At 38.8% G+C, this 25,902-nt stretch overlaps 1 long non-coding RNA gene across 1 annotated transcript in view; it reads left to right on the top strand.

Moving 5' to 3' along the window:
- Positions 1 to 745: 745 nt before the first annotated feature.
- LOC144581738 (uncharacterized) overlaps positions 746 to 25,902 on the top strand; it is a 69,057-nt gene continuing 43,900 nt past the window's right edge. Inside the window, exons 1-2 of the long non-coding RNA XR_013532867.1 lie at positions 746 to 874; positions 2,946 to 3,028. This is a non-coding gene — a long non-coding RNA (uncharacterized LOC144581738). The remainder of the gene's footprint in view (positions 875 to 2,945; positions 3,029 to 25,902) is intronic.

Genomic DNA, 25,902 nt, shown 5'->3' with positions numbered 1-25,902 from the left:
CACTCATTACACAATTTGTCCTTGCATTTTTCTGTCTCCTTAACCTTATCCATGCTGTTCCTAGTCCTAAATGGCCTTTCTCCAACTCCACGGCCCAAATCAAATTCTACCGCTTTCAGGATATTGTTTTATTTTTTATAAACTAACAGTATGTTGTACTTCTACCGAGGGGCTCCAACCTCAGTCTTCTACAACAAATTTTCAGAATTATCTTTCCAAAGCACAAACTTGATCCTGTCACTCCTGTGTTTAAAAGCAATTAACAACTCTCTCTGGCCCTTAAGATAAAGCTCCAGTTCTTCAGCATGGCATTCAAGATGCTTGACAGCTAGCTCTAGTGATGTCTCACTGCTCTTCTGCCCCAGCTGTGCTGAATCATGTGACGTTTCATGAGCACATGTCCTCCTGCCTGTGTAGTCCTTTGTAAAATTACTTTCTTTTCCTGAAATATACTCATTTACCTTTTCTACCTGACAGCCTCCTGATCTTCTTGCAGGTCGCAATTTTGAGGTCACTCCCTCCAGGAAACCTTCTTGATCCCCCAAGACTGGATCAGGTGTCTCTGAGATGTTCACACAGTGTCTTCTATTTCCTCTAGCAAGGCATGGCAGGTGTCTTCCTATGTTCACATGCAATGTATACTAGCAATAAGTATCTAATAAATGTTTGTTTAGTGAGGAATATTGAGTTGAGCCACTATGATTTCCCTTAGGAAATGCAGAGCTTGCTATTCAAGATTATGGTTTACCATGTGGTCAAGCTGCATGTGGTACCTGGAGAGAAGCAGATGAGAACTGAAGCTAAATATTCCTGCCTCAATATGCATAGCCCAAATTTTCTTATGCAACTTGATTTGGAGCATAGTTTTTCTGGGGTAAGAATAACAATTCTCTGTCTAAAAATACTCTGGGTATAGATTCAATGAGCCAAATAGGAGCTACAAAAACAATTAATGCTTGGGGCCCAAGCAGTTCTTTTTTGATTTAGTTTGTCCTTGTGGGTGAGGGGCGTTTCTCTTAAGAAACTGCTAAACTCTAGGTTCATCAACAGAACACTTCCTTAGTAGCTGTGCAAACAGGGGGCATAGTTCTGGGGACAGGGTCATTTCTATAGGATATTCAGGTTTCAGTCGTTACTGCTGAAGTAAATCGTGAGAGCCATGATCAGCAGGTCAGCTTCTTTGGAAGGTAAAGCTGTGGAGCTCTATACAGGATATTTGACTCACAAACCAGAATTTAAAAACCTGGGATCTTGCATAATTTGCACATATTTCTAGATTAGTAACAGAATGGAGAAGGGGACACTATTACTATTCTAGAAATGTGGAGCTTTGGGTCATTAATCATTGAATTTTCACAGGAATGCGGCTAAATTTTGTAATCATAGTTTGAGAAGGACTGAGGACTTCCGGGTTGTTTATCATTAATTAAGCCGTAACAAATTGTCCTTTGTTTTTAAAATAATTAACAGATTGCCCATTTAAGAAGTGAATTAATATAAAACTCTAAGGCATAGGACCTTAAGAAATTACAGATTAATTTCTCTGTGTCCAAGCATGTCCCCATTGAAGGAATTGTTTACTGGAAGTTAAAGAGAGGACGATTCTTTAACTTCTTTTGGTAACTAGTTCTTTTGTCTTCCTTGAAGTCATTTAGTTTACTTTTATAATAGTCCCTCTTGCAGCAAAAACAAAAATCTTACTTTGTTTTCGTGGTCTTGACTTAAAACAACAGCTTTTAGTTAGGGCGCTGTAATAAACGAAACAAACTTTCAATTATTAGTGCTAATGGGCTGGGCAAATGCAGAGAGCATAAATAAATGAAATCTAACATATTCTCCAAACTTCATTTTAGCCATTAATTTTGACTTTTTCTCCCACAAGCCTTTTGAAGAGTCTACTAAAAAGCAAAAAGCTGATTTGAATTTCATGCTTTTCTTTTCCACTTGCTTATTCCCTGGTTGAAGTGATAATGATCATTGAGGTGCTCAAAGGAGAAGGAGATGGTGGGAGTTGGAGAAACCAGGGGTGTGATATGGGAGACTACCTTCATGCATTTATGAAAGCTTTAGGTTTTTGGCTTACCAATCTGCTTATTGCTCTGTGACTTCATTTAGCAATGTGAATTGTAAAGTCACTGTGCGTGCATGTCATTTTGGATGTGCAAAATGCACACTCTTTTAAACAGTATTCTGCATTGAGCAATGGAAATGTAGTTAGTTTGAGCTCAAAATTGATGAGTAATTTGACAATTAAGTGCTACAAATGAAATTTAACTTGCTGTCTTGTAAAAATGGGACAATAAAATAATAGATGCTCCCTAGTGATTAAAAATGCAGCCAATTAAAAGCATGTAAATTTACATAAATGGAAGAACCTTAAATTTTGCATTTCCTGACTGATAGGATTAAACTTCCAAAGAAAGTGTGAATTAATGCAAATGTTAACATGGCATCTCCTAAATCCTTTTCTACTTTTACCACCAAGAACAGAATATAGAAAAGTAAAAATACATAATGATAGGCCAGTCTCTGTTTGTTTTGTCATTTACCCAAAGAATATCAAGCATGGTTAGATATCTTGGAAAACTTAGGAAGATTTCAGGTAGCAAACATAAGGCCACAAGGCAGAGTCTGTAACCTGTAACAAAATTGTTCTTTGTTGAGAATATGATTAGAGGAATAGTCGTTGATAAGTCTATGACTTTTGGGCTTATTTCTTAAAAAGCTCTTTATGTAGCTGAGTTCCAAGGTGCTATGGTTTGAATGTCCCCTCTAAAATTCACATTGAAATTTAATGGCCATGTAACAGTGTTGGGAGGTGGAACTTTTAAGAGGTTATTAGATCATAAGGGCTCTGCTCTCATGAATGGATTAATGCCATTATTTCAAGAGTGAGTTTCTGATAAAAAGGATGAGTTTTACCCCCTTTCTTTCTCTGTGTGTAGTGCTCTCATCCTCTATCTCCATGTGGAGACCTTCACCTTCACAAGATGAGGCCCTTTGACTTTGGACTTCAGTCTCCAGAACTGTGAGCCAAATAAACTTCTCTGTTCTTTATAAGTTACCCAGTCTGTGCTATTATGTTATAGCAGCAAAAAACAAAAAACAAATATTTCAATGTCTGTGTTGCTGTATTCATGTATGTTCATGTACATATGTATGTGCTTATGTAGGTAAGTGTATATGAGTATGAATGTGTCTACACACATATATTCATATACTCACATAAATATACATATGTAGGAAGACGTAGATACACATATATATGTCTGCATATATATCTTTATATGTGTCACTTAATAAAAGGGATACAGTCTGAAAAATGCATTATTGGGTGATCTTGCTATTGTGTAAACATCACAGAGTATATTCATACAGACCTGGATAGTACAGCCTTCCACACACCTAAGCTGTATAGTATAGCCTATTGCTTCCAGGCTACAACCTATACAGCATGTTACTGTACTGAATACTGTAGGCGATTGTAACACAGTGGTATTTGCGTAACAGGGAAGGAAGCATCTCACACTGAGGCCTGTGGGTGGGGGTACTGGGGGGATGGGGGTGAAGGGAGTTGGGGAGGGATAAATGGGGAGAAATTCCAGATATAGGTGATGGAGATAGAGGCAGCAAACCACATTGCCATGTATGTATCTGTGCAACAATCCTGCATGGTCTTCACATGTACCCCAGAACATAAAATGCAATGATATATATATATATATAAACTTCCTGAGGGAAATGAAAATATATTATCTTTTTGATTTGTCAAAAAAGGTCTAAGCATAGAAAAAGCACAATAAAAATATGGTAAAAAAGATAAAAATGGTAGACTTATATAGGGCATTTGCTATGAATGGAGCTTGCAGAGTGGAGGTTGCTCTGGGTGAGTCAGTGGGTGAGTGGTGAGTGAATGTGACATTGTTGTACCCTACTGCAGATTTTACAAACACTGTACACTTAGACTACATAGATTTAGATAAAAAGTTTCTTTCTTCAAGAATAACTTAACTTTACCTTACTGTAACTTTTTCATTTCATAAACTTTAAAACTTTTTAAAAACATTGACTCATTTGTGATAACACTTAGCCTAAAACACAAACACATTGTACAGCTGTACAACATATTTTATTTGTTTACATCCTTATTCTATAAGCTTATTTTCTGTTAAATTTCTTTAAATTTTTTTGTCAAAAAAGAACACACAGACATGTACACTAGGCCTACACAGGGTCATAGTCATCAATATCACTGTCTTCCACCTCCACATCTTGTCCCCCCGGAAGGCCTTCAGGGGCAATGACAGCATGGAACGACCATCTATGATAGCAATGCCTTCTTCTGGAAGATCTCCTGAAGGAAATGCCTGCGGCTCTTTTATAACTAACTTTTTCTTTATAAATAGGTATGCACTCTAAAACAGTGATTACAAGTATAATACAGTAAATATATATACCAGTAGCATAGTCCTTCATCATAATCAAATGGTATGTTCTGCACATAATTGTCTGTGTAGATTTCTATGCCACTGGCAGTGTAGTTTGTTCACAACAGCATCACTACAAACAGATGAATACTGTGTTGTGCTGTGACAGACATTATGACAGCTAATAGGTGATAGGAATTTTTCAGCTCCATTATAATCTTATGAGATCACTATCAGGTATCTAGCCATTGACCATATCGTTGTTATGCAGTGCATGAGTGTATATAGCAGGGACCTAATTTCATGAGACAGAACCATGAATTTCAGACTCTCTGATAGGAAATTTCTGACTAGCTTCTCATTTCAGAGGCTCTTGTACTTGGTGGTCTCAGTGTTTCAATGAGACCTTCCTCTCTGGTGTCCACAGAGGCTTTCTAGGATGCATGCCTGTTTCCCTCTGTCCCCAGCAGAAGGTTTCTTTGTCTCTTTCTTTTTCTTCTGTTTGTTCCTTTTCTAGTGGAATCTAGGTCCTATGATGGCAGTCCATCTTCTTCAGGCATCTTTTCTTTCTAACTGCGCTCTCGCTCTCATTGCCTTGAGCTGGGGAACTCAGGTCTCAATAGGCTGCCTTTCAGTGTCTGGGAAACTCTAAGGTGAAGCATGTGCAAAAAAATCATCCAAATTGGACCTTGAGCTCCACTCCACAATGCTAGGTTTATGGTGTAACCACAACTGTGCTGACTGTAGATTGCCTAGGACATTTGAACACTTGGATCTGGATTAATGTTTATTTACCAGATTTTCTTTGAAGCTGGATATAAGGACTAGCTCTTTAGAAATCTCTTCTTTTTCCTGCTTTGCCTGTTTGACACTGCTTAATAAACATTTGTGTGTATTTCTTCTCAATTTTACCTGCTCATTTATTGAATATCTCACTGACATTAAACATTTCCTAACTGACACATGCAAATGCTTATGCTTATTTTTATGAAGATACACTTGAGATACAATTTTCAGAAGTGGTTTTGCATTGTAAAAGCTGCAATCACCTGTAAGGAATAAATGCCTACATGTAAAACCAGAATAGAGAAAAATACAATGTTTGAAAAATGAATTTCCGTAAGTACACAAGTTATAATGACCCATAAAATACAGTTCTTTGCACACCGGCATGTGTAAATTCTTCATTCAGTTTCAAATAACTTTTAAATCATTTCTGTGGCCCACCTTCTCCTGCAATAAATATATTCCGATTTTTATTTCTCACAGATGAAAATCTTTTGCAAAAGTCAAGGTTTCATGGTTCAGCAATGCTGGGACAACTCAGTGCTAAAAATAGCTATGATTCATGTTCTACAGGTTCATGGTTGAGAGGTGTGTTCCCAGGCTGAGATCCTAGTCGGCTTGAGTAACCGCCAGGGTTTCTGAGCCCACAACCAGTCAAAGCAGAACCTTCCAGTTGTATCCTCTTATAATGATACGTATCTGTGGTCAGAGATGACTCAGTCTAGTGGGTCAGGGGTGTGGAACAGCCTGGGAGCCTCAGGGTGCTGGGATTGCTGCTCTTTTGGACAGGTCAATTGCTGTCGTTTTTCACTGACACAATAAAGCACTTTTTTGGGTTTTGTTTTAAAATACCCCAGTGTAACTTCAGAGGAAGGTTTTTTTGTTTGTTTGTCTGTTTGTTTTTTGCCAGCATTGAGCAGGCTTTTTGAGTTTTAAAAACCACATAGCTTTCTTTAATTTGAATAAGCCATGGCCAGTGTCTCAGGGGCATTTCTAACCTGATTCTGTAGCTCAGTTATTCATACTTGGACATGGAGCCCACACCCACTGGTTTTTCCCTCAGCACCTTTTTTTCAGCAGTTCTGTGGGTGACACAAAGCTCTTCTGGTTATTTTCCGTGTGGAGTGTTGTGGTTCCCCAAATTCTTCTTCTCAGAAGCTTCCCATACAAAGGAGTCTGGTCCCAGGTTGTATCCTCCAGCAGCAGATGCTGATTCAGGGACTGAGAAGAAGGATGTACATTACAGGTCAAAATCCTCAAAGAGAAGCAGGATTGGCCAAGAGGAAAAGTTGAATTGCAATGCTGGCCAAACCTCCTATGGAAGCTCTGGAGTAAATTTATCCCATCAGAGTTGTCCCATGGTGGGCTGAAATGGCCAGGCCTTTATGTCCTTGCTGCAATCAGTCACTGGTTGCAGTCCACAGTTGGAAGGGCTTGGTCTTGGCTGAGGATGGCCCCTGCAGCTGAATCAAAATTTGAAGCAGCTCAGCTGGCAACTAGAGGCCATTTGCTGATAGTATTTGCAACAGCTGGTACAGCAGTTCATTTCTTGAAGGTAGATCTGTGCATCAGATCTCTATATCCACACCAAGTTCAAGTTAATCTGGATACTTTCTCTAGATAGATCTATGACCTTGAGTAACGATCCAATGATTCTTTTGGAATGAGGCTTAGTGAGAAGGAGGAGATAGTTCTGTGCCTTTTGGGATGTTTAACAGCATCCCTGGCCTCTACAATGCCAGTAGCAGTTGTCCCTCCCACAAGTTGTGACAACCAAAAATGTCTCCAGATATTGCCACATGATCCCTGGGAGACAAAATTGTCCCTGGTTAAGAACCACTGTGTTACATGGACAAAAGGCAAAAGTCAAATTTTGCTTTCATAATTTAAATTAGTTCATACAATTTAGCAAACAAGGAGAAAAAAACTTTTTATAATATAAAGAATCATTCACAGCTCTGGTGCCAGAGGAATAATCGCTAAAGTAGTCAGGAAAAAAAAAAGGAATTCTATGCTTAGGGGTAGAGGTTACTAGGCATTAAAGAACTTTTTCTGTAAATTGAATGCTACTTTTTTTCTCCCCAAGTGTTTTGCAAATCTACTAGGGTCTTGTTTTTCTTCTCTTTTTATCCCTTTTGCTTATGGATGTGAGGTCGAGGCTTTCATCTTTTCCTTTGATTCTCTGATCTGGCTTTGGTACATCATATGACCCAAGAAGTAATATGCTGGGTGAGGATATTGGGTGGCGGTGATTTCTAACTAACTAGTCTAGTTAACTGTAACTGTGAAAGAAAAAAATAAGGTCAACAAATTAAAATAAGAAACTTTTATTTCTAGCTTTTTGCTCATCTCTAGATGTGGATTACTTTAACTTATGTCTAGGTATGTTAGTCCATTTTCAGGCTGCTGATAAAGACAAACCCAAGACGGGGAAGAAAAGAGGTTTAATTGAACTTGAATTTCCACTTGAATGGGGAGGACTCAGAATTATGGCAGGAGGTGAAGGGCACTTCTTACCTGGCAGTAGCAAGACAAAAATGAGGAAGAAGCAAAAGCGGAATCCCCTGATAAACCCATCAGATCTCGTGAGACTTATTTACTATCACAAGAATAGCACAGGAAAGACCAGTCCCCATGATTCAATTATCTTCCTCTGGGTTTCTCCCACATGTAGGAATTCTGGGAGATACAATTCAAGTTGAGATTTGGGTGGGGACACAGAGCCAAACCAGAACATTCCACCCTTGGACCCTCCAAATCTCATGTCCTCACATTTCAAAACCAATCACATCTGCCCAATAGTCCCTCAAAGTCTAAACTCATTTCAGCAATAACCCAAAAGTCCACAGTCTATAGTCTCATCTGAGACAAGGCAAGTCCCTTTCACCTGTGAGCCTGTAAAATCAAAAGAAAGCTAGTTATTTTTTAGATACAATGGAGGTCCAGGTGTCGGGTAAAAACAGCCATTCCAAATGGGAGAAATTGGCCAAAACAAAGGGGTTACAGGGCCATGCAACTCCAAAATCCAGCAAGGCAGTCAAATTTTAAAGCTGCAAAATGATCTTCTTTGGCTCCAGGTCTCACATCCAGGTCACGCTGATGCAGGAAATGGGCCCAACACCAGCTCCACCCTTGTGGCTTTGCAGGGTACAGCCTCCTTCCCACATCCTTTCACAGGTTGGTGTTGAGTGTCTGCAGCTTTTCCAGGCACATGGTGAAAGATGTCAGTGGATCTACTATTCTGGGTTCTGGAGGACAGTGGCCCTCTTCTCACAGCTCCACTAGGCAGTACTCCAGCAAGGACTCTGTGTGGAGTCTCTGACCCCACATTTCCCTTCTGCACTGCCCTAGCAGAGGTTCTCCATGAGGGCTCTGCCCTTACAGCAAACTTTTGCCTGTGAATCCAAGCATTTCCATATGTCTTCTGAAATCTAGGAGAAGGTTCCCCAACCTTAATTCTTGACTTTTGTGCACCTGCAGTTCTAACACCATGTGGAAGTTGCCAAGTCTTGGGGCCTCCACCCTCACAGAAGCCACAGCCCAAGCTGTATATTGGCCCCTTTCAGCCATGGCTAGAGTGGTTGGCACACAGGGCACCAAGTCCCTAGACTGCACACAGCATAGGGACCCTAGGCCTGGCCCATGAAACCACTTTTTCTCCTAGACTTCTGGGCCTGTGGTGGGAGGGGCTTCTGTGAAGTTTTCTGACATGGCCTGGGGATATTTTCTTCATGATCTTGGGGATTAACATTAGTCTCCTTGCTACTTATACAAATTCCTATAGCCGGATTAATTTTTTCCTCAGAAAATGGGTTTTCTTTTCTACTGCATCTTCAGGCTGCAAATTTTCTGAAGTTTTATGCCGTGTTTTCCTTTTAAAACTGAATGCTTTTAACAGCAGCCAAGTCATTGCTTGAATATTTTGCTGCTTAAAATTTTTTTTCTGTTAATGTCGCACATATACACTATGGAATACTACACAGCCATCAAAAATGATGGATTCATATCCTTTGTAGGAACATGGATGAATCTGGAAACCATCATTCTCAGCTGACACAAGGGCAGAAAACCAAACACTGCATGTTCTCACACATAGGTGGATGTTGAACAATGAGAACACATGGACACAGGGAGGGGAGCATCACACACTGGTTAGTTGCGGGGGCTAGGGGAGGGACAGATGGGTGGGGAGGGTGGGGAGGAATAACATGCAAAGAAATACCAGATATAGGTGTTGGGGGGATGAAGGTAGCAAACCACTTTGCCATGTATGTACCTATGCAACAATCCTGCATGATCTGCACATGTACCCCAGAACCTAAAGTACAATAAAAAAAAGAAAAATAAAATTTTTTCTGTCAGATACCCTAAATCATCTCTCTTAAGTTCCAAGTTCCACAAATCTCTAGATTAGGGGCAATATGCCATCAGTCTCCTCGCTAAGGCATAACAAGAATCACCTTTACTCCAGTTCCCGACAAGCTCTTCATCTCCATCTGAGACCACCTCAGCCCGAATCTTATTGTTCATATCACTTTCAGCAGTTTTGTCAAAGCCATTAAACAAGTCTCTAGGAGCTTCCCAACTTTCCCACATTTTCCTGTCTTCTTCTGAGCCCTCCAAACTGATCTAACCTCTGCCTGTTACCCAGTTCCAAAGTTGCTTCCACATTTTTGGGTATCTTTTCAGCAACACCCCAGTCTTGGTACAAATTTACTGCATGAGTCCATTTTCATGTGGCTGATAAAGACATACCCAAGACTGGGAAGAAAAAGAAGTTTAATTGGACTTACAGTTAATTAAGGGGAGGCCTCAGAATCATGGCAGGAGGCAAAAGGCACTTCTTACATGCCAGTGGCAACAGCAAAAGGAGGAAGAATAAGTCTCATGAGATCTGATAAACCCATTCACTATTGCGAGAATAGCAAGGGAAAGATTGGCCCACATGATTCAATTACCTTCTCTTGATCCTCCCACAACACGTGGCAATTCTGGGAGACACAATTCAACTTTAGATTTGGTTGGGGACACAGGCAAACCATATCACTAGGCATTATTTTAACAATTGATCTAAACTAATGTAGATATCTTATATATTTTTCCAACGTTTCTCTGGGAAAGCAGTTGATATTTTTCTTTATGTGGGGTGTAGAAGAATAAAGTATGAGAACAGTGACTTAGGCATGTTTAAGCGCCAGACTTTAAGTTTCTGTGAGTGTTTCCTTTGTGGTTGTTGAGAAACAGATGATTAACAACACAGCATATTTTAGGGATTTTTCAAATGATGACATGAATTAGAAGGTGACATGTTCTTCCAAAAAGGAAAAAACAAGATTTTCTCTGAATGGAAAATTCATATTTGAAGTATCTACATGAAATATATAAGGTATAATATTTCCATTTTGGAGCAGGAGAATACCTGACAGATGAAGGAAGAGAAAAATGAGTTAAGTAAGATGCATACAAACAACCTTCAGTTGGCAGAAAAAAATAGATTTTAATTACAGAAAACATAGACTAATGGAAAATTTGGAAACCTTATGTATTTACAAATATTTAAAATCGCCTATTAATGTTTGTCCCTTTATTTCTCTCCTTTAGTGATATGAGATTCTTTCTTGGTATTATCAAATCCCATTAAATCAACAGGTATTATGATGTAATTCAACTCCATTAATATAAGACTAATACAAAACACCTGATCAAATTCTCGATCTTTTTTTTTCTTCCAAGTCTACTACTGCCAGAGTAGCGATTGTTCAAGAGATCTGGTTTGTAACAAATCTTTTTTAAGACTTATCTGAGAATGCGCAATATAACCAGGCTGATAGAAACATCAAAACATTTCTTCCATTGCCTCAATGTAACTTGGTTTGTTATGGCTGACACACAGTGGAAGTCACACATAGTCTTATTCATGGATAAAGCAGGCAATTGTCCACAGTCTGACTGCATCAGCCCAGGGAATGGGACACAACCTATACACATGCCAGTGAGCGAGCCTGTCCCAGTGATTTGCACCAGTTGCTTTTTTATGGAAGAGTAGTTTGTGTCCCAGCCTACTGCAAACATTGTTGCTACAAACACAGTTGCTTCATAAAAAATTATGGTTACGGTTATGTAATAATTTGATAAGCTTTTTTTTTCAGATTACAAAGGATCATCCTATTGAAAAAAGATTGGTACTCCACAGAGAGTTATATAAAATTAGAACATTGTTAATTTAGAACAATAAATGTAATTTTGGTTCTCTCTCTGGATGGCTTGCCAAGTATGATACTCTGAACCGGGGAGTTGGTTGGATATTCCAATCAACCAGTGTCCTCTGGCTCAAATGATCCAATTGAGCAATTCTCTCCCTTTTCACAGGACAATGCTAGAGACATCCTCTAACTCCTCTTCTTTAGACTTCCTGCAAAATAAAGACGTCGAAAGCCAGTTTGGGACTGGTGAAAACCTTTGGAAAACTATAATTCCCAGCAAAGATGGACTGGGAAAAAATATTTGCAAGGAATAGTGTCATCAGATGTCATTCTGCTTTTTTCAAAAATATTTAGGTAATATTGAGTTATTCTGAATTCCTTTAATCTCTTGCATGGTGTCATTCCTAATGCCTTTATATTTTATTTTAACACTTTTCTTCATGTATCATACATACAATAAAAGGCACATATAGTAAATGTATAGCTCACTTACTATAATGAATTTTCATAAACTGAACATACCCTTGGAACAAGCACTAGTCAACAATAGAAAACTACCAAGACCCAAGACCCCAAAGCCCACCATGCTCCCTTCCAATCACTAACCACCCACTTAAAGGTCAACACTATTCTGACTTCTGACAGCACAAACTCATTTTATTGAGGGCTTAATAGTTTAGGTCCAGAATTTTGTTTCTGGACAGGCATGTTGATTTTCACCTTGCTTTTGCCCCATGTCTTACCCTTAGGTAGGATACTGACCAAGGAACTCCACATAAATGGAACTTCTTCAGGAGTACAAGTGTGCTGTGGTCACCAAGATGCAGGTAGAGGCATGGGGCATGGGTGGCAGTGGGGACGGAACTCAGAGGGCAGGGCTGAAAGAAGGTCCTAGAAAAAGTGAGATGGGCAGAGCCCCTCAAAAAACTTCCCTGTCTTCATACTTTTGCTTAGGAAAAGTCCTGGGAGCAGAGTTATCATTTCTTTTTGCAACTTTCCTCTTGAGACCTCTGTAATTCTTATTGTTAACTTTGCCATTAGTGATTGCTGGAAAAGATTGAGTGTTGCTTTTATTACAAAATATCTTGGTGAGTATTAAAGACATACATACTGAGATTTATAAGATCATTGTGCTCACGTGAGTATTTTATTTTAGTGCCTTTCCAGGGAATGTCCTTTTCAGGGCTGGACAGGGCCTATATTTTCAATTCACCAACAGATCATTAGTCACTAACAAGAGGTATAAAGATCAGTTAAAGCAGAGTATTGCATCCTTAATGAGAGAGAGAAGGGTGAGTAGAAATTGATGTCTTCAGGTGTGGATTCCTGTCGACTAGTAAGAAATGCTGAGAAAAGACATCAAGAAACTTACAGGATCACCCACCGGCTCTGACTTGCTAAGGGCTGAAGTAACTGGTTATTATTTTTTCTTCTTTCCTAAAGAAATATCAGTCTAGACGACCCCTTAGTAAATCATAGGAGTTGTCAGAAGTACTGTGACTTACTCAGCTTAAGCAAAGACTGGCAGCAGTATCCTTGCTCTCCATCCCCAGCATAGTTCTTGGAAGATCCAATTTATAGAAGAGCCAAACTCAAGGAAATTCCTCAGTAGCTCCAAATGCTTTCTTTCCTTTCTATTTGAGACTGGCCCCACTCATCCAAATGTAGCAACGGTCTCAGGGTCAGAACATGTGGCTTGTTAAGGTAACTTAAGGGGGCTATTATGTCTTCTGTCTATTTTGCTTTTATATGGTTTCTGGTGTTCTTTTCAGCAGAGCTACTAAGAGTTTCGGAGCAATGGGATGCAACGGGAGGAAGAGCTGTGTGAGGCTGGAGGCTCACCACTCTGTTCCTGCACTCATGGGAGGAAATGGCCACCCCTCCCAGCTGCAAGTGGCTTTAGCTATCTGGTAAAATTTTGATAGTTTCTAAGCTGGGAATAAAAGACCTCTAAGATATTAGATCTTTTAGTTTTCTTTTAGGTCCATTCTGAGCTCTTGGAATTACACTGGAATTCCCACAAAAAGAATGTTATGAATGAAGTAAATCCATATTTACAGCTTATTTTAGCATCATACTTTCTTTTCTTGAACCTCAATTCTCTTTGCTTTTTCAATTTTGATTCCACTATTTATTATTATAATTATTTTACTTTGGCTCCTCCTCAATTTTTTCTAACTCTAATGCCCAAAAGGTTTCTTTTGATTTCTGATCTGATTCTGTTCATCTGGTATTTAATTTAACTCCTACTTTGTGAAGTTTGACCTACCAAGGCTACACTTTACTCGGCAAATCCTGGTTTCTATGTCCAAGTTACTCGGAAGAGGGATAGCTGAAGCCGTGGTTTATCTCTGGGCTCTTCCTCTTCCTCCTCCAGCCCTCCGTCCATCTTTCTTTTTCCATCTGTGCCAGTTTATTAAATTATAATGAGAAATACAAACGTCAAGTTTACTGCAGTGCTTATTTTGTTAGACTTTTTTTATCCTCCAGAGAAAAGAAAATTTGCTCAGTGAACACAGACTCAGACACAGAGTAGCCAATTATTATTGGATTGTTTGATGGCAGAAAACTAAACAATCTATGTATCTTTGAAGCAGAAAAGTGCTTTCCACATGGATCATACACTCGTGCCTGGGAATCTCTCCACCATCTTGGATGGTACTGGTGTTACATGTGTTCTGTGGAGCTTGGGAAACCTCCTTTTCCAGGCATTATGCAGGAAGTTTGTGTAGCTAAAACTTTGGCTTTAAAAGTTCTTCCACCTTCTCAAAATCATTTTTGCATCTACTTTCCTTTTCTCTTGCTTGAATGATGCATCTTGGTACTTCTCCCCTTTCCCCTCATCTTCCTGTCTCTTGCTGTTCCTCTGGACTCTCCCTTACTGCCCTCCGGATGACTTGCTGTTAATTCTGACGTTGCACCATCACCTCTGTCTTCTGCTGCTATTTTCCTCTGGTAGATGGACTCTTCTTTTGCCACCAGAAACCAAATCATTGGTGAATATTGACAGATATGCTGCAGGATCTATGTTTCTTTAACACGTCCTGCAAATAGGACTAAGGTACATCAAAGTCTTTTGGACAGTCTCAGCTAATCGCCAGCCATGGTAGTGACCCATAAAAATACCATGTTGAAGGCCGGGCGTGGTGGCTCACGCCTGTAATCCCAGCACTTTGGGAGGCCGAGGCGGGTGGATCACGACGTCAAGAGATCGAGACCATCCTGGTCAACATGGTGAAACCCCGTCTCTACTAAAAATACAAAAAATTAGCTGGGCATGGTGGTGCGAGCCTGTAATCCCAGCTACTCGGGAGGCTGAGGCAGGAGAATTGCCTGAACCCAGAAGGCGGAGGTTGCAGTGAGCCGAGATCACGCCATTGCACTCCAGCCTGGGCAACAAGAGCGAAACTCTGTCTAAAAAAAAAAAAAAAAACCATGTTGAAGCTTTTAATGCATTATTATTTATGGTATGGGCTATATAATATTTAACTTAAACAAATCTTACCTGTTTATCTCACCAGGTATGGGGTGGAGTGAGGGAGGGACATTTTATTATCTGTATTTAATTTATCTCCCTCCAATTTGCTCTCAGCAGCATTTTCCTGTTCTTCTTAGTAAACGAATAAGTAAGTAAGTAAATGGGCAGATCTCAAACCTGATAGGAAAATGACTCAACAAGAATTAAAGACGAATAATCGTATCTTTCCGTTTTGATTTCACAGAATGATAATTGCATGTCCAATATTCTGCTTGTCCAAATTTCCCATGTTTTTTAATTAAAATGAAGGTGATTTAAATGAAGAGAAACTAGAATGAAAACTTGACAGAGTATTTTTAAAGAAAACTTTTGTTTGCATTTTTAACAATGTGAATTAACTCCAATTAGCTGTTTACAGCATCTTGCCAAGTAGAACTCCTACCACAACTGTTTTGATGAACAACATAGAATCATTTGTAAGTAGTCATTTTTCCCCCAAGGATATTGTGAAAGTGTGCGTTGGTTGGTTGATCATTCCTTTTGCAATCTACCTTATACTATTTACTCCAATTCTTGATACTCAAAGCATGTTTTAGACAAGTAACAGAAGGATCTCAATTAAACTTGGCAGAAATGCAGAATCTTGAGACCCACCACAGAGCTACTGAATTAGAATCTGAATTTTAGTGAGATCCTCTGGTCGGGAAACATTGACCTAGAAGATGTTTTCCCCCAAATCACAACAAAGATAGACTTTAGTTTATGCCCTTGAATGCTTCTGAAGTTCTGAATTGGTGGAGTCAAAATTAATCAAACTGTATTGCATTTTATTCCCATTTATATATTACGTTTCACTGATTTGGTATCACTCAAATTTCTATCTACTATCTTTTTTCATAGATTTGAGTTATCCCTTTCAGAGAAAAACATCTATTAAAGTTGAAATCATATCCAAATCCTCTGTCATTCTATTTAGCAAGGCTGAGCTTTATCCATAAGATTCTACTTAAGAGAGGTTTTGATATCTTGACACTTCTTTTCTCGAGAGTATTATATTCTTTTTTTTAATTGAATAATTTCCTCTAGCCCTCAGTAGACACTTACATATCATGTTTTTATTTCCTGAATTAAGAACTTCCAACAGACTTAGAGAAGTATCCACATATGTGTTCAGTTGACAATATTTGGAAACTCTGTGATGAGGTAGAAATTTCTTACATATTGTGTAAAACACATTCAAAGATGAGTTTCAGCTGTGAGTCACACAGGTGGGAAGTAACAGAGTAGCAGGACAAAATCCTGTTGCTTTTCATGGTACATACCTTGCATTTCCCGTATTCACTTTGTCTTTTATGTTTGTGCTCTAAGTAATAGCTTTAAGTAGTTTAGACATGTATAAGCCAAAAACTATAAGGCAAAATAAAAACAGCACAAGTCGTATTTGTGCTGATATGCCTTAAGAGGACAATTCTGATATGTCTTCAAGAGGACAATTAATTCAGTCTGTGAATCCATTTCATTTATTTATTTATTTATTTATTTATCTATTTATTTTCGAGATAGGCTCTCTGTGGCCCAGTCTGGAGTGCAGTAGTGTGAACATGGCTTACTACAGCCTCAGCCTTCTGGGCTCAAGCAATCTTTCTGTCTCAGCCTCCCATGTAGCTAGGATTACAGGTATGCAATAGCATGCCTGGCTGTTTATTATTATTATTTGTTGAGATGGGGTCTCATTTTGTTGCCAGGATGGTTTCTAACTCTTGACCTCAAGTGATCTTACCACCTTGACCTTTCAAAGTGGTTGGATTACAGACATAAGCCATTATGCCTGCCCTATGTCATATATTGTCTTTAAATTTACATAATATTGAAGCTATCTGGACAGCATCCTTAATCTTACATATTTATAAATACTGAAGTTCAGGATTGACACCTTATAAAAACTTTTTTGAAAATTAATTTACTTGCAGATGAATCTCCATTTATCATAAAACTAGCATGCAAGCTCTCTGATGGTAGACATCATTTTTTTTTTTGAGACGGTGCCTTGCTGTGTCGCTCAGCCTGGAGTGCAGTGGCACAATCTCGGCTCACTGCAACCTCCGCCTTTAAAGTTCAAGTGATCCTCCCACCTCAGTCTCCTGAGTAGCTGAGATGACAGGCATGCGCCACTATGCTTGGCTAATTTTTATATTTTTAGTAGAGATGGGGTTTCACCATGTTGGCCAGGCTGGTCTCGAGCTCCTGACCTCAGGTGATCTGCCCTCCTTGGCCTCCCAAAGTGCTGGGATTATAGGCACGAGCCACTGTGCCCGGCTGGCAGACACTTTTTATCTGTTTTGCTCACTGTTGTATCTTCCAGCATGTAGGTCAGTACTCTGCACATAGTATGTGATAAATACTTGCTGAGTGAAAGAATAAATGAATCAGCTTAAAAATGTAAAATCTCTTCAGAATTAAACAGTTGGGATTTATTCTTTATCAGGAGGATTTTGCTAAAAGTGTCTTTGAGTAATAGATTATCCCTGGAAACAAGATCTGTTTAAAATCTTATCTAAACAACTGAATAATAGAAAGTGAGGATAATTGTGATTCTCAAAAAGTACTGTGTAGAAATGACCTCAACAATACGTGCAGTTTACCTGTGGCTTATGTATTACATGGCTTTGACCTGTGATGATATCACAGTAAAGTGCTTTTTTCTTAAAGAAATCTCCTCTTCTCACTCTTTGATGGGGCTCCAACACATTGACTTCTGGTAACAAAGTTGTCACTCAGAAGAGTTTTCTTTCTGTCCCTCATCTATCACTTTCCAGGCCCTGAGAAGAAGCCCATTTCTCCTCTTAATCTTAACTCTGGTGCCCTTTTCTCTACATTGTTGGGTGGCACCATGCCTGTCACCAAATTTGTCTGATAGGCTCATAATCCCCAACTTCTTTCCTCCCTTTTTCCTATGGGAGAACATATAGTTGTGTTGATTGTGGGATGTGTAGACAGACAGATAGAAAACAACGGAGTGGTATTTTCCCTTTGGACGAAGCCTGGGGTCAGACTCACTTCTGTTCTCTACTATTTCCTCTGTGTGTTTCCCCCAAGATTTGGCCTTCCCGTACCTCTGCTGACTTCTATAGGCTTTAAAAAATTATTACAAATTATTTTAGAAATCTATTCTATAATCTTAAAAGCAAAATGCAACTGTTTTTTTCTACTTAATTCTACTACTAATCACAGTTTTCTGGGCATATGAGGAGCAACTGCACATTTTTTGTGGACTGACCTAAGAACCTTACCACCATGTCTAACTTAATTCCCACAGACAAATACATTGTATTCAATTAGCATGACTTGCTAATGAACTTTCATAAACTCATAAGGTAAAAACTGTAATATATAGAAAAACATATTTATAATTCCAAATCATGGAAGTTATGGAATGGAGGAGTGAAAGATAATAATTCCTTAAACTGTTGTAAAAGTAATCACTCATCTGATCATTAGTGAAGACAAATGATATGGAGCCTTTAATGTAAGTGCTACATTCACAAAGTGGATATGTGGAACAAAAATAGCAGTATGGCAAGCACACAGTTGAGGACTTTGTACTCTGTAGTCGGAATTCCAGTTCAGCTGCTTATAAGTTATTACACCCCACCATCAACACAGACTATGATCTCCCATAGGAAAAAGTGAGGGAAGAATTTGGGGATCATGAACCTATCAGATAAATTTAGCAACAGGCATAGAGCCAGCTAACAATGTAGAGAGAAGGGCACCAGAGTTAAGATTAAGAGGGAAAATAGGCTTCCTCTCAGGGCCAGGAAGGTGACAGATGGGAGACAGAAAAATATCAAAAGGTTATTCTACCTCGTGATGTCTCAGTTTTCTCAACTGCAATAAGAGACATAATAATATAGTCTGCTTTATAGGATTGTGTAAGAATTAATTATAATAATTCATGCAAAATGTAAGCATAGATTATGATATTCAGGGGTTAACGTATGCTTACATTAATACTTACATGCATTAACCCCTGAATATCAGTTTTGATAGTCTTGTACATATTAATACTTTGTAAGTTTACCTATTTAAAAATTCAACTGCCTTGGAATTAATCTAAAGATAAACATCATATTAAGGCATTTTGAGAGAAAATTTTATATCATGTGTCTATGAAACCATGGTGTAAGAGTGAGTTGTTTAGCTAGAGAGGGAGCTTAATCTCCCCTAGCATTCATCTCATTGTAATTTGTCCTTTTACCTTTAATGCCTGGTACAACTGAGAGCCCCGGAAAGGAAGCCAGGTACTTGTGTAGGTGATAATATTGGTAAATCCAAAGATGCCATGGAAACATTCCTTACAAGAGCTAAAGATCTCCTGGTTATACTCATTATTCCTAAAAGAATAGGCTGCTAATATCATTCTTATTTTGTAAGTAAATAGAATTCATGTTAAATAGTCCATAACTTGTGGCCCTACTACATCAGTAGTGGATCAAATATAACAACTCAAGTATTTCTGGCTGAGGTTACAGAGCCAGATGCCCATGAAGACTGCTGAGAGATTCAAGGTATAGAAGTAACTGTGACATAATTCAGGCCAACATTGCTGTTAAAGCCTGGCCTAGAATAATAGGATGCAATCCAAGGAAGGAACCCTACCAGTTATTTTAACAGGGAGAATTTAGCATAAAGAATTTTTAGTTAATCAGTGAAGAGTTTAAAAGGAAAAAGAGAACACAAAAATATCTCCAAGTTAACAACTGTAGAAGGTGGCTATTACTCCCAGGGCTGAGAGGGGCTGACAGCATGACGTGGTTGGAGTCTTTAAAACTTAAAAGCTTGGAGGGGGCCTCCAAGAGGGCTGGGGTTTCAGACCTCTGAGAAGGGATGGGATTGCTGCTTCACTGCTATGGTGTTTGATGGTCAGAGGAGGGGCCCTGTGAAACTAAGATCCATATTTCTAAAGAGGGGACACAGGCTACTGCCGGTGTCTCTGAGACAATGAGATGTAGTTGAAAAAATCTGCAACCTGGATTCAACGGCTGGTAATGAGGAGGGTCTGCTCACCAGCGACGGCTATGAGCCAAGGTTCGAATGGAGTCTGAGAACCCATGTTGGTGCTTACAGTGTTCCACCACTATACCATTAGCTCTTCATGTAGACCAAGAGGCAGACACAGGATGCTTGTTTTAGTTTCAAGTATCTGAAGGAGGAGGGAGGGAGAGAGAGAGAAAGAAAGAGAGGATTTTTAGTGCTATGTATCTTGCATGGAGAAGGTAAGTAGGCCTCAGGACCCTGCATAATTTCATTATGGAGAATTACCCCTCTTTCAAGTCTCAGAAGACCCTTGTTCAGTCAGCAAATCCATGGTGAGGGATGTGGCCCCAGGGCAAGCTAGCACCTGAATTTCCTTGGGCTGGCATCTGCGGAACTCTGCAGTCTGACCCTTGCTCCTTCCTCCAGTGCTGCCCGCCACCATCACTGGAACATTCTAATCACCTATGGAACATTGCAGACAGTACTGGTGCTGGACCCTCCCTGGGCCAACTAAATGAGATTATCTTGAGATGGGGCAGGGGTGTTAGTATTTTATAAAAGCTCCCGATGATATTTTAATGTTAGCTACAGTTGTGAACCATGAGAATATAAGAATCCTATGCCCCAACTAATCTGGTCTATTTTTCAATTCAGATCAATTCCATTCAAAATTTCAGTCACTTACTGGGTACCTTGTATTATGCTAGTTTCTGCTATATATAAGTGAAACAAGATAAGTATCTCATGATTCAGTGTGAGAGACCAAGACATATATATATATGATTTAATCTGGTAAGTACTATAATTTGGATAATCAGTTATTGAGAAAGAACATTGATTAATTTCATTCGGGTGTGTCTGTAGAGAGAAGATGGGAAAACCGTCACAGAACAAATGAGAACACACATCTAGAGTATAGATTTGTCTAGATCGAGTTGACTCTTAGAGGCTGAATAGGATTTAACAAAGAGGCTGAAGCTTGAGACAGCCTCATAGGTTCAGTCATGATGAATAGTTTATCTGACTAGAAAATTTGTTAAATTGGGTGAAAGGCCAGAGATAAGACAGTAAAAGAAAGTGGGAACCACACTGGAAAGGATTTTGAATTCAACATTAATTGAACATCCGTGAGAGAATCTAAGTATAGACTATGTTCTGAAGGTATAAAAATGAATAAAAGTCAGTACCTATTTTCAAGATGCTTTCAGTTATGTCACGAGTCAGGTATGAGGTGGTGTAGGGAGCATTGCAGGCAGTGAGAATTGCATGAGCAAAAATACAGAGGCTTGAAAATGCCTGGTGATTTCAAGAAACCATGATAGATCCAGCACTGTTGGATCTGTGATAGGGTTGGGTATAGATTAAGCTGTAAAATGCAGGCTGAGATTAGATGGGAAGAGCATTGTGTACCCTATTTAGAAGTTTCGCTTTTACACTATGATTAAAAAAATGGCTATGCAGATTTTGAAGTGAAGATTAATATTATTCATATCTGATTTATAATTGATAACTTTAATGGTATTACATGAATTTTGATTGAGTGGAAAAGTGGGAAGAGATTGGAAACCAAAGAATCAGATAGGAACAATTAAAGTGGTCCTGATAATAGGTTCTAAGGCAGCTAAGTTGGTTTCGTCATTAATGGGCTTCTGTGTTTCATGAATTGGTAAGACAGAGAGGGATAATTTTCCCCTTTGCTTGTTTTTTGGTGAGAAGAGGGAGGACACCTTGAGTCTGAAGTATTTTGGTTAGCCAGGTGGAGCAGTGAAGTGGACAGTTAGAGTATGCATCTAGGTCCCAGAAGGTTAGTTGAAATTAGAAAAGTTTATCTGGTGTTAGTAACTTGTGCAGAGTAGATCAAGCCAAGTAAATGACTAGATGTGAACTGACTCAGATAAATCAACATTTGGAGAGGAACAAAAGAAAGGAGCTGAAGGAAGTGAAGAAAAAACAGTAGGAAGCCAGGAGGGATCAACATTTCAGAGGTCTAGACTCTCTCTAGACTCCTGAGAAGGTAATTTTGAGGGAGGACATTGGTCAGCAGTGTCAAACACTGCAAAGAAGTCACAAAAGGAAAAAAAATTGAGAAGAAAACTTCTGGACTAAGTTCCATCAGGGGAGGAGGCATATATGTGTTTGACACATTTTAGATGCTCAAAAAATATTTATGGAGTAAACAGATTTACCTTTTGGATTTTGGATTTGCTTTGAGGGACATATACTGCTTCTGTCCTCCAGTTTACTCCTGCTTATATATAGGTTTACTTATTATTCAAAAGGTAACCCGTATTAGATATGGATTTTTTTCTGGTGTCAAACAATAGAGACAAAATTAATCTAAAAGGAGTCTGATCATGTTTTTCTAATTAGAAAATGAACACCATTCTGTATAAAAATATTTTTCCCTCATTGTTTTTAAATAAATGATATATTATGCACTAAACAAAGGAAAATGAAATAGCTCATACTTAATTTCCTATGTCATCTGAAATATGTTCCTTTTGACCTTTATAAGTTAAATTCAAAAAATTAATTCAATTTTCTCACTAAAGGCTAAGGTTCTGAGGCAAGGATTTAAGTTGGATTCAGAAATACTTTAATGAGTTGGAAGTGGGTCAAAAAACATTTACTACTCATTTTAAAAAATGCTCCTGATTTGTCATGACTTTCTCCCTAACATTTTTATAGCTTGTCCGCTCTCAAAATTAAATCCTATTAGCTAAACAACTGCTACCTTAATTTGAAAGTAGACAAATTTCTCTGAAAGGGCATAAAAAAATACAGATTCTTTTTTAAAAGGCATTTGACTTAAATTTTTTTATCAAAACATCTTCAAAACTGCTACAAAGCTAAACGTGATTTTTAAATCTTCACTAATTTGTATTACTTCAATTTTCAATTTGACATTCATATGCAATAGGATGATATTTAGCTTTATATTCTCTTTGAGGGAAAGATTTAGGAAGGTAATTAGTAGACTGTGGAATTATAATTGATTAGTATAAATTAATTCAGAGAAAATTCTGTTTTGGAACAGTATAGATAGATACACGTACAGTACTAATTACAGATTAGTAGGAAATGCAGATGGTGTTGTTTTATCAGTTGTTTTCAGCTACTGTCTTAGGTTAGTTTCCCTAAAAGCAGGCTCAGAGAGGATTTGTGGCCAAGTGATTTATTAAGGAGCAACTTCCAGGGAAAGCTGGGAAGGGAGAGGGGGCAGGCCTAGCAAAGGTGGGATTTCAGATGACATCTTTCTGGGCCTTAGTCTGATCCCAAAGAGGAGGGCTGGAGTATTATTCACATCTCTGAGTGTCTTGGCCCTAGGCAAAGAAACTGGGATGTCCCCAGTCCAGCACCAGCTAGTCCTTTGCTAAGGGCTATAGTGAGGGTAGGGGGAAGAGGGGCAGGCAAGGAGAGTACATTCCCAGGAACTTCCTGTTACCATATTTGGGCAAAGCCTTGCTTCCAGTTGCCTGAGTTCAGGGCCTCTGAGGACAGTGTAGGGGGATGGTATTGGCCATTAGAAGCCAGAGATGAATGTGAGGAGCAAAGGGTAGAGGTGGGTTGGCACAGAAAAGGTAAAAGGGGTCCAAAGTGATCTGAGTGGCTCACCAACAATATGCTACAAGTCCCTGGTGGAGTTGAATTCTAACTTCTTTGAAAATACTTCAATTTCCAAATTTCTCTAATATCAGGTCTGATCCCAAAGTCCACACAAACAAGGTTCTATCCAACTACTTACAGCACATTTGTTGCTTAGTTGGATAGTTAAAAATGTCTTATCTCTGTAAACAAAACCAGGTAGAAATGCATTTAGTGACATACTAGATGGCTAGAAGGAAATGTTCTTTATTGCTCCGTTTTTATTAGAAAGGCTCTCTTCCTGTTGTAGCACAAACTATTTCATGTGACGTGTTTCCCTAATAGAAATAGGTATGTGATTCACCAAAATAACTTCAATATCACATTTGACAACTGATCATTTTTCTCATTCAAAAGAAGTTTTCCAGATGCACACAAAGTTTTGTTTTTGTTACGGGCGGCCACTTTTCTTATCTTTGCTGTGCTAAGGTATGTGTTAGTACAAAAATAAAGAAGCCATATAAATGCGTATGGGAACGTTTTAGCTCAAAAATACATCACAGAAATCTCTAGATCATTAGTTTCTCTATCAAGAGAATGAGAAGTGAGTTGGTACCAAAGCTCCTTTATCTATTGGACTATCTGCTGGGAAGATTAAGAGAAGTAGTTTAAACATGTTGGATTTGCTTTTGTGGGAAGGTTTAGAGCTCCAGTGTCCTCTGAAAAAAATTCAAATTTTGGTGGAAGAAAATATCATGCCAGGGATTTTAAGGTAATACCTAGTATTTGTTACTACCACCAAAGGCCCTTGTAGCTTCAGACATTTCACTTTTGCATTGCCAAGCCATGGTCAACAGGCAACCTGAATTAGAGCATGACAGTCATTTCCTCCTTTCTCTGGGGAGTAATAAACTGCTTCTGTTACTGCATGTGTGTTGGTACGTTGCCCCTTCCGTGTCTTACTTGACCAACACACCAGAGCCTAACTTCTTTCCTCATCAGGTCTTGTCTAGAGAGTGACTGTCTTAGTAGGAATAAATTGGACACAGATCAGACAAGAGCCACAAGGAGATGTGTCATTCAGAACAAGTTTTCTGTGAGAGGAACACCTGGTCATAGGTCAGACATTTAGGCATTAGGCAGTAAGCCAAGATATAGATGCATGAAAGGCACATTGTGGACATCCACAACCAAATATCCTATGTTACCATCAGGATGGGGCTAAAGTTTATAGTCTCTTTGCAGAAAGAGGCCTCAAGAACAAATTAGAAGAAAATACCACAGACTTGGGTTACAGAAAGAGAACACAGAGAAAACAGAGCAGCAGAAACATTTGAAGGAATAATGGGTACTCAGAAAACACAAAGCAGAATAAATATCAAAAACTCCTATCTTCTTCTCCTGCCTTTAGTTGCATAAAAAAGCCTTCTAAAATCAATGCTGATTTACCTTTTAAGACAGTTTGATAATTGCCTTGTGGGTCTGGTGTTCTTTCCTTCCCTCATCTTCACTCTTTCTTACCTTGCTCACCATAAGTAGAAGAGAAGAGAAGGAAGTAAAAGAGACTTACTTTTCCTGGAAACCGACCTTGTCTTAGCTGAGATTTTTTTTTTTTGACCAAGAGATTTTTTTCTAGTTTGTTTTGTGAGAGCAGATTAGTACCTTGAAGTAAGGTGACCATCACGTTCTCCCCTCTTCTGTCTCACTTTTCATTTCTTTTAACCCAAGCTTCTCATTTCTCATCTTCTTAAGTGATTTTTATGAGAGATACCAGGGATAGCACAATATCTACTTCTGTGGCCAAACTGCAGTTTGACAACACGCAAGTCATTGTCTCTCTTGAGTCTGTTTCCATTACAGTAAAGCAAGGAGGTTAGCCCTTGTCATCTTGCTGACTCATAAGAATATAAGACGGAGAAAGTGTGCACAGAATGTTCTAGACATCCAGATCAAAGGTGCTGCATACCTAAGGTTATCTATCTATCTCATGGCAATGTTAGGAGCTGAGATAATATGTGAAATATTTTGAGTTCCAGAAATACAAACAGCAAATGCATTTGTGCTATGATGATTTATGTTCTAGGTAGCTATAGCAGGATTTTACTTCTTATGTTTATTCACTGCATTAATTTCTGTAGCAGACTCGACATGGGATGTAATTCAGTAGTGGAAAAAATAGAAAGTGTTTAAACAATTTTTTCATCAGAAAATATACAGTCATCTAGCAAATAATGCACCCTTGTCTACATCCAACCAGTACGCTACTGTGACTTATATTGTCCTTCCCATGAGAAAAGAGGTGGGAGAGGTGGGAGTGAAGGAAGAAAGCAAAGAAAGAAGTCAGAGAGGTTCACATTCAGGTAATTCCAGATCTTCTAACACTCGA

The sequence above is a fragment of the Callithrix jacchus genome, chromosome 3 (genome assembly GCF_049354715.1).
Source record: "Callithrix jacchus isolate 240 chromosome 3, calJac240_pri, whole genome shotgun sequence".
Classification (NCBI taxonomy): domain Eukaryota; kingdom Metazoa; phylum Chordata; class Mammalia; order Primates; family Cebidae; genus Callithrix; species Callithrix jacchus.
This window is presented reverse-complemented; position numbering and strand designations above follow the sequence as displayed.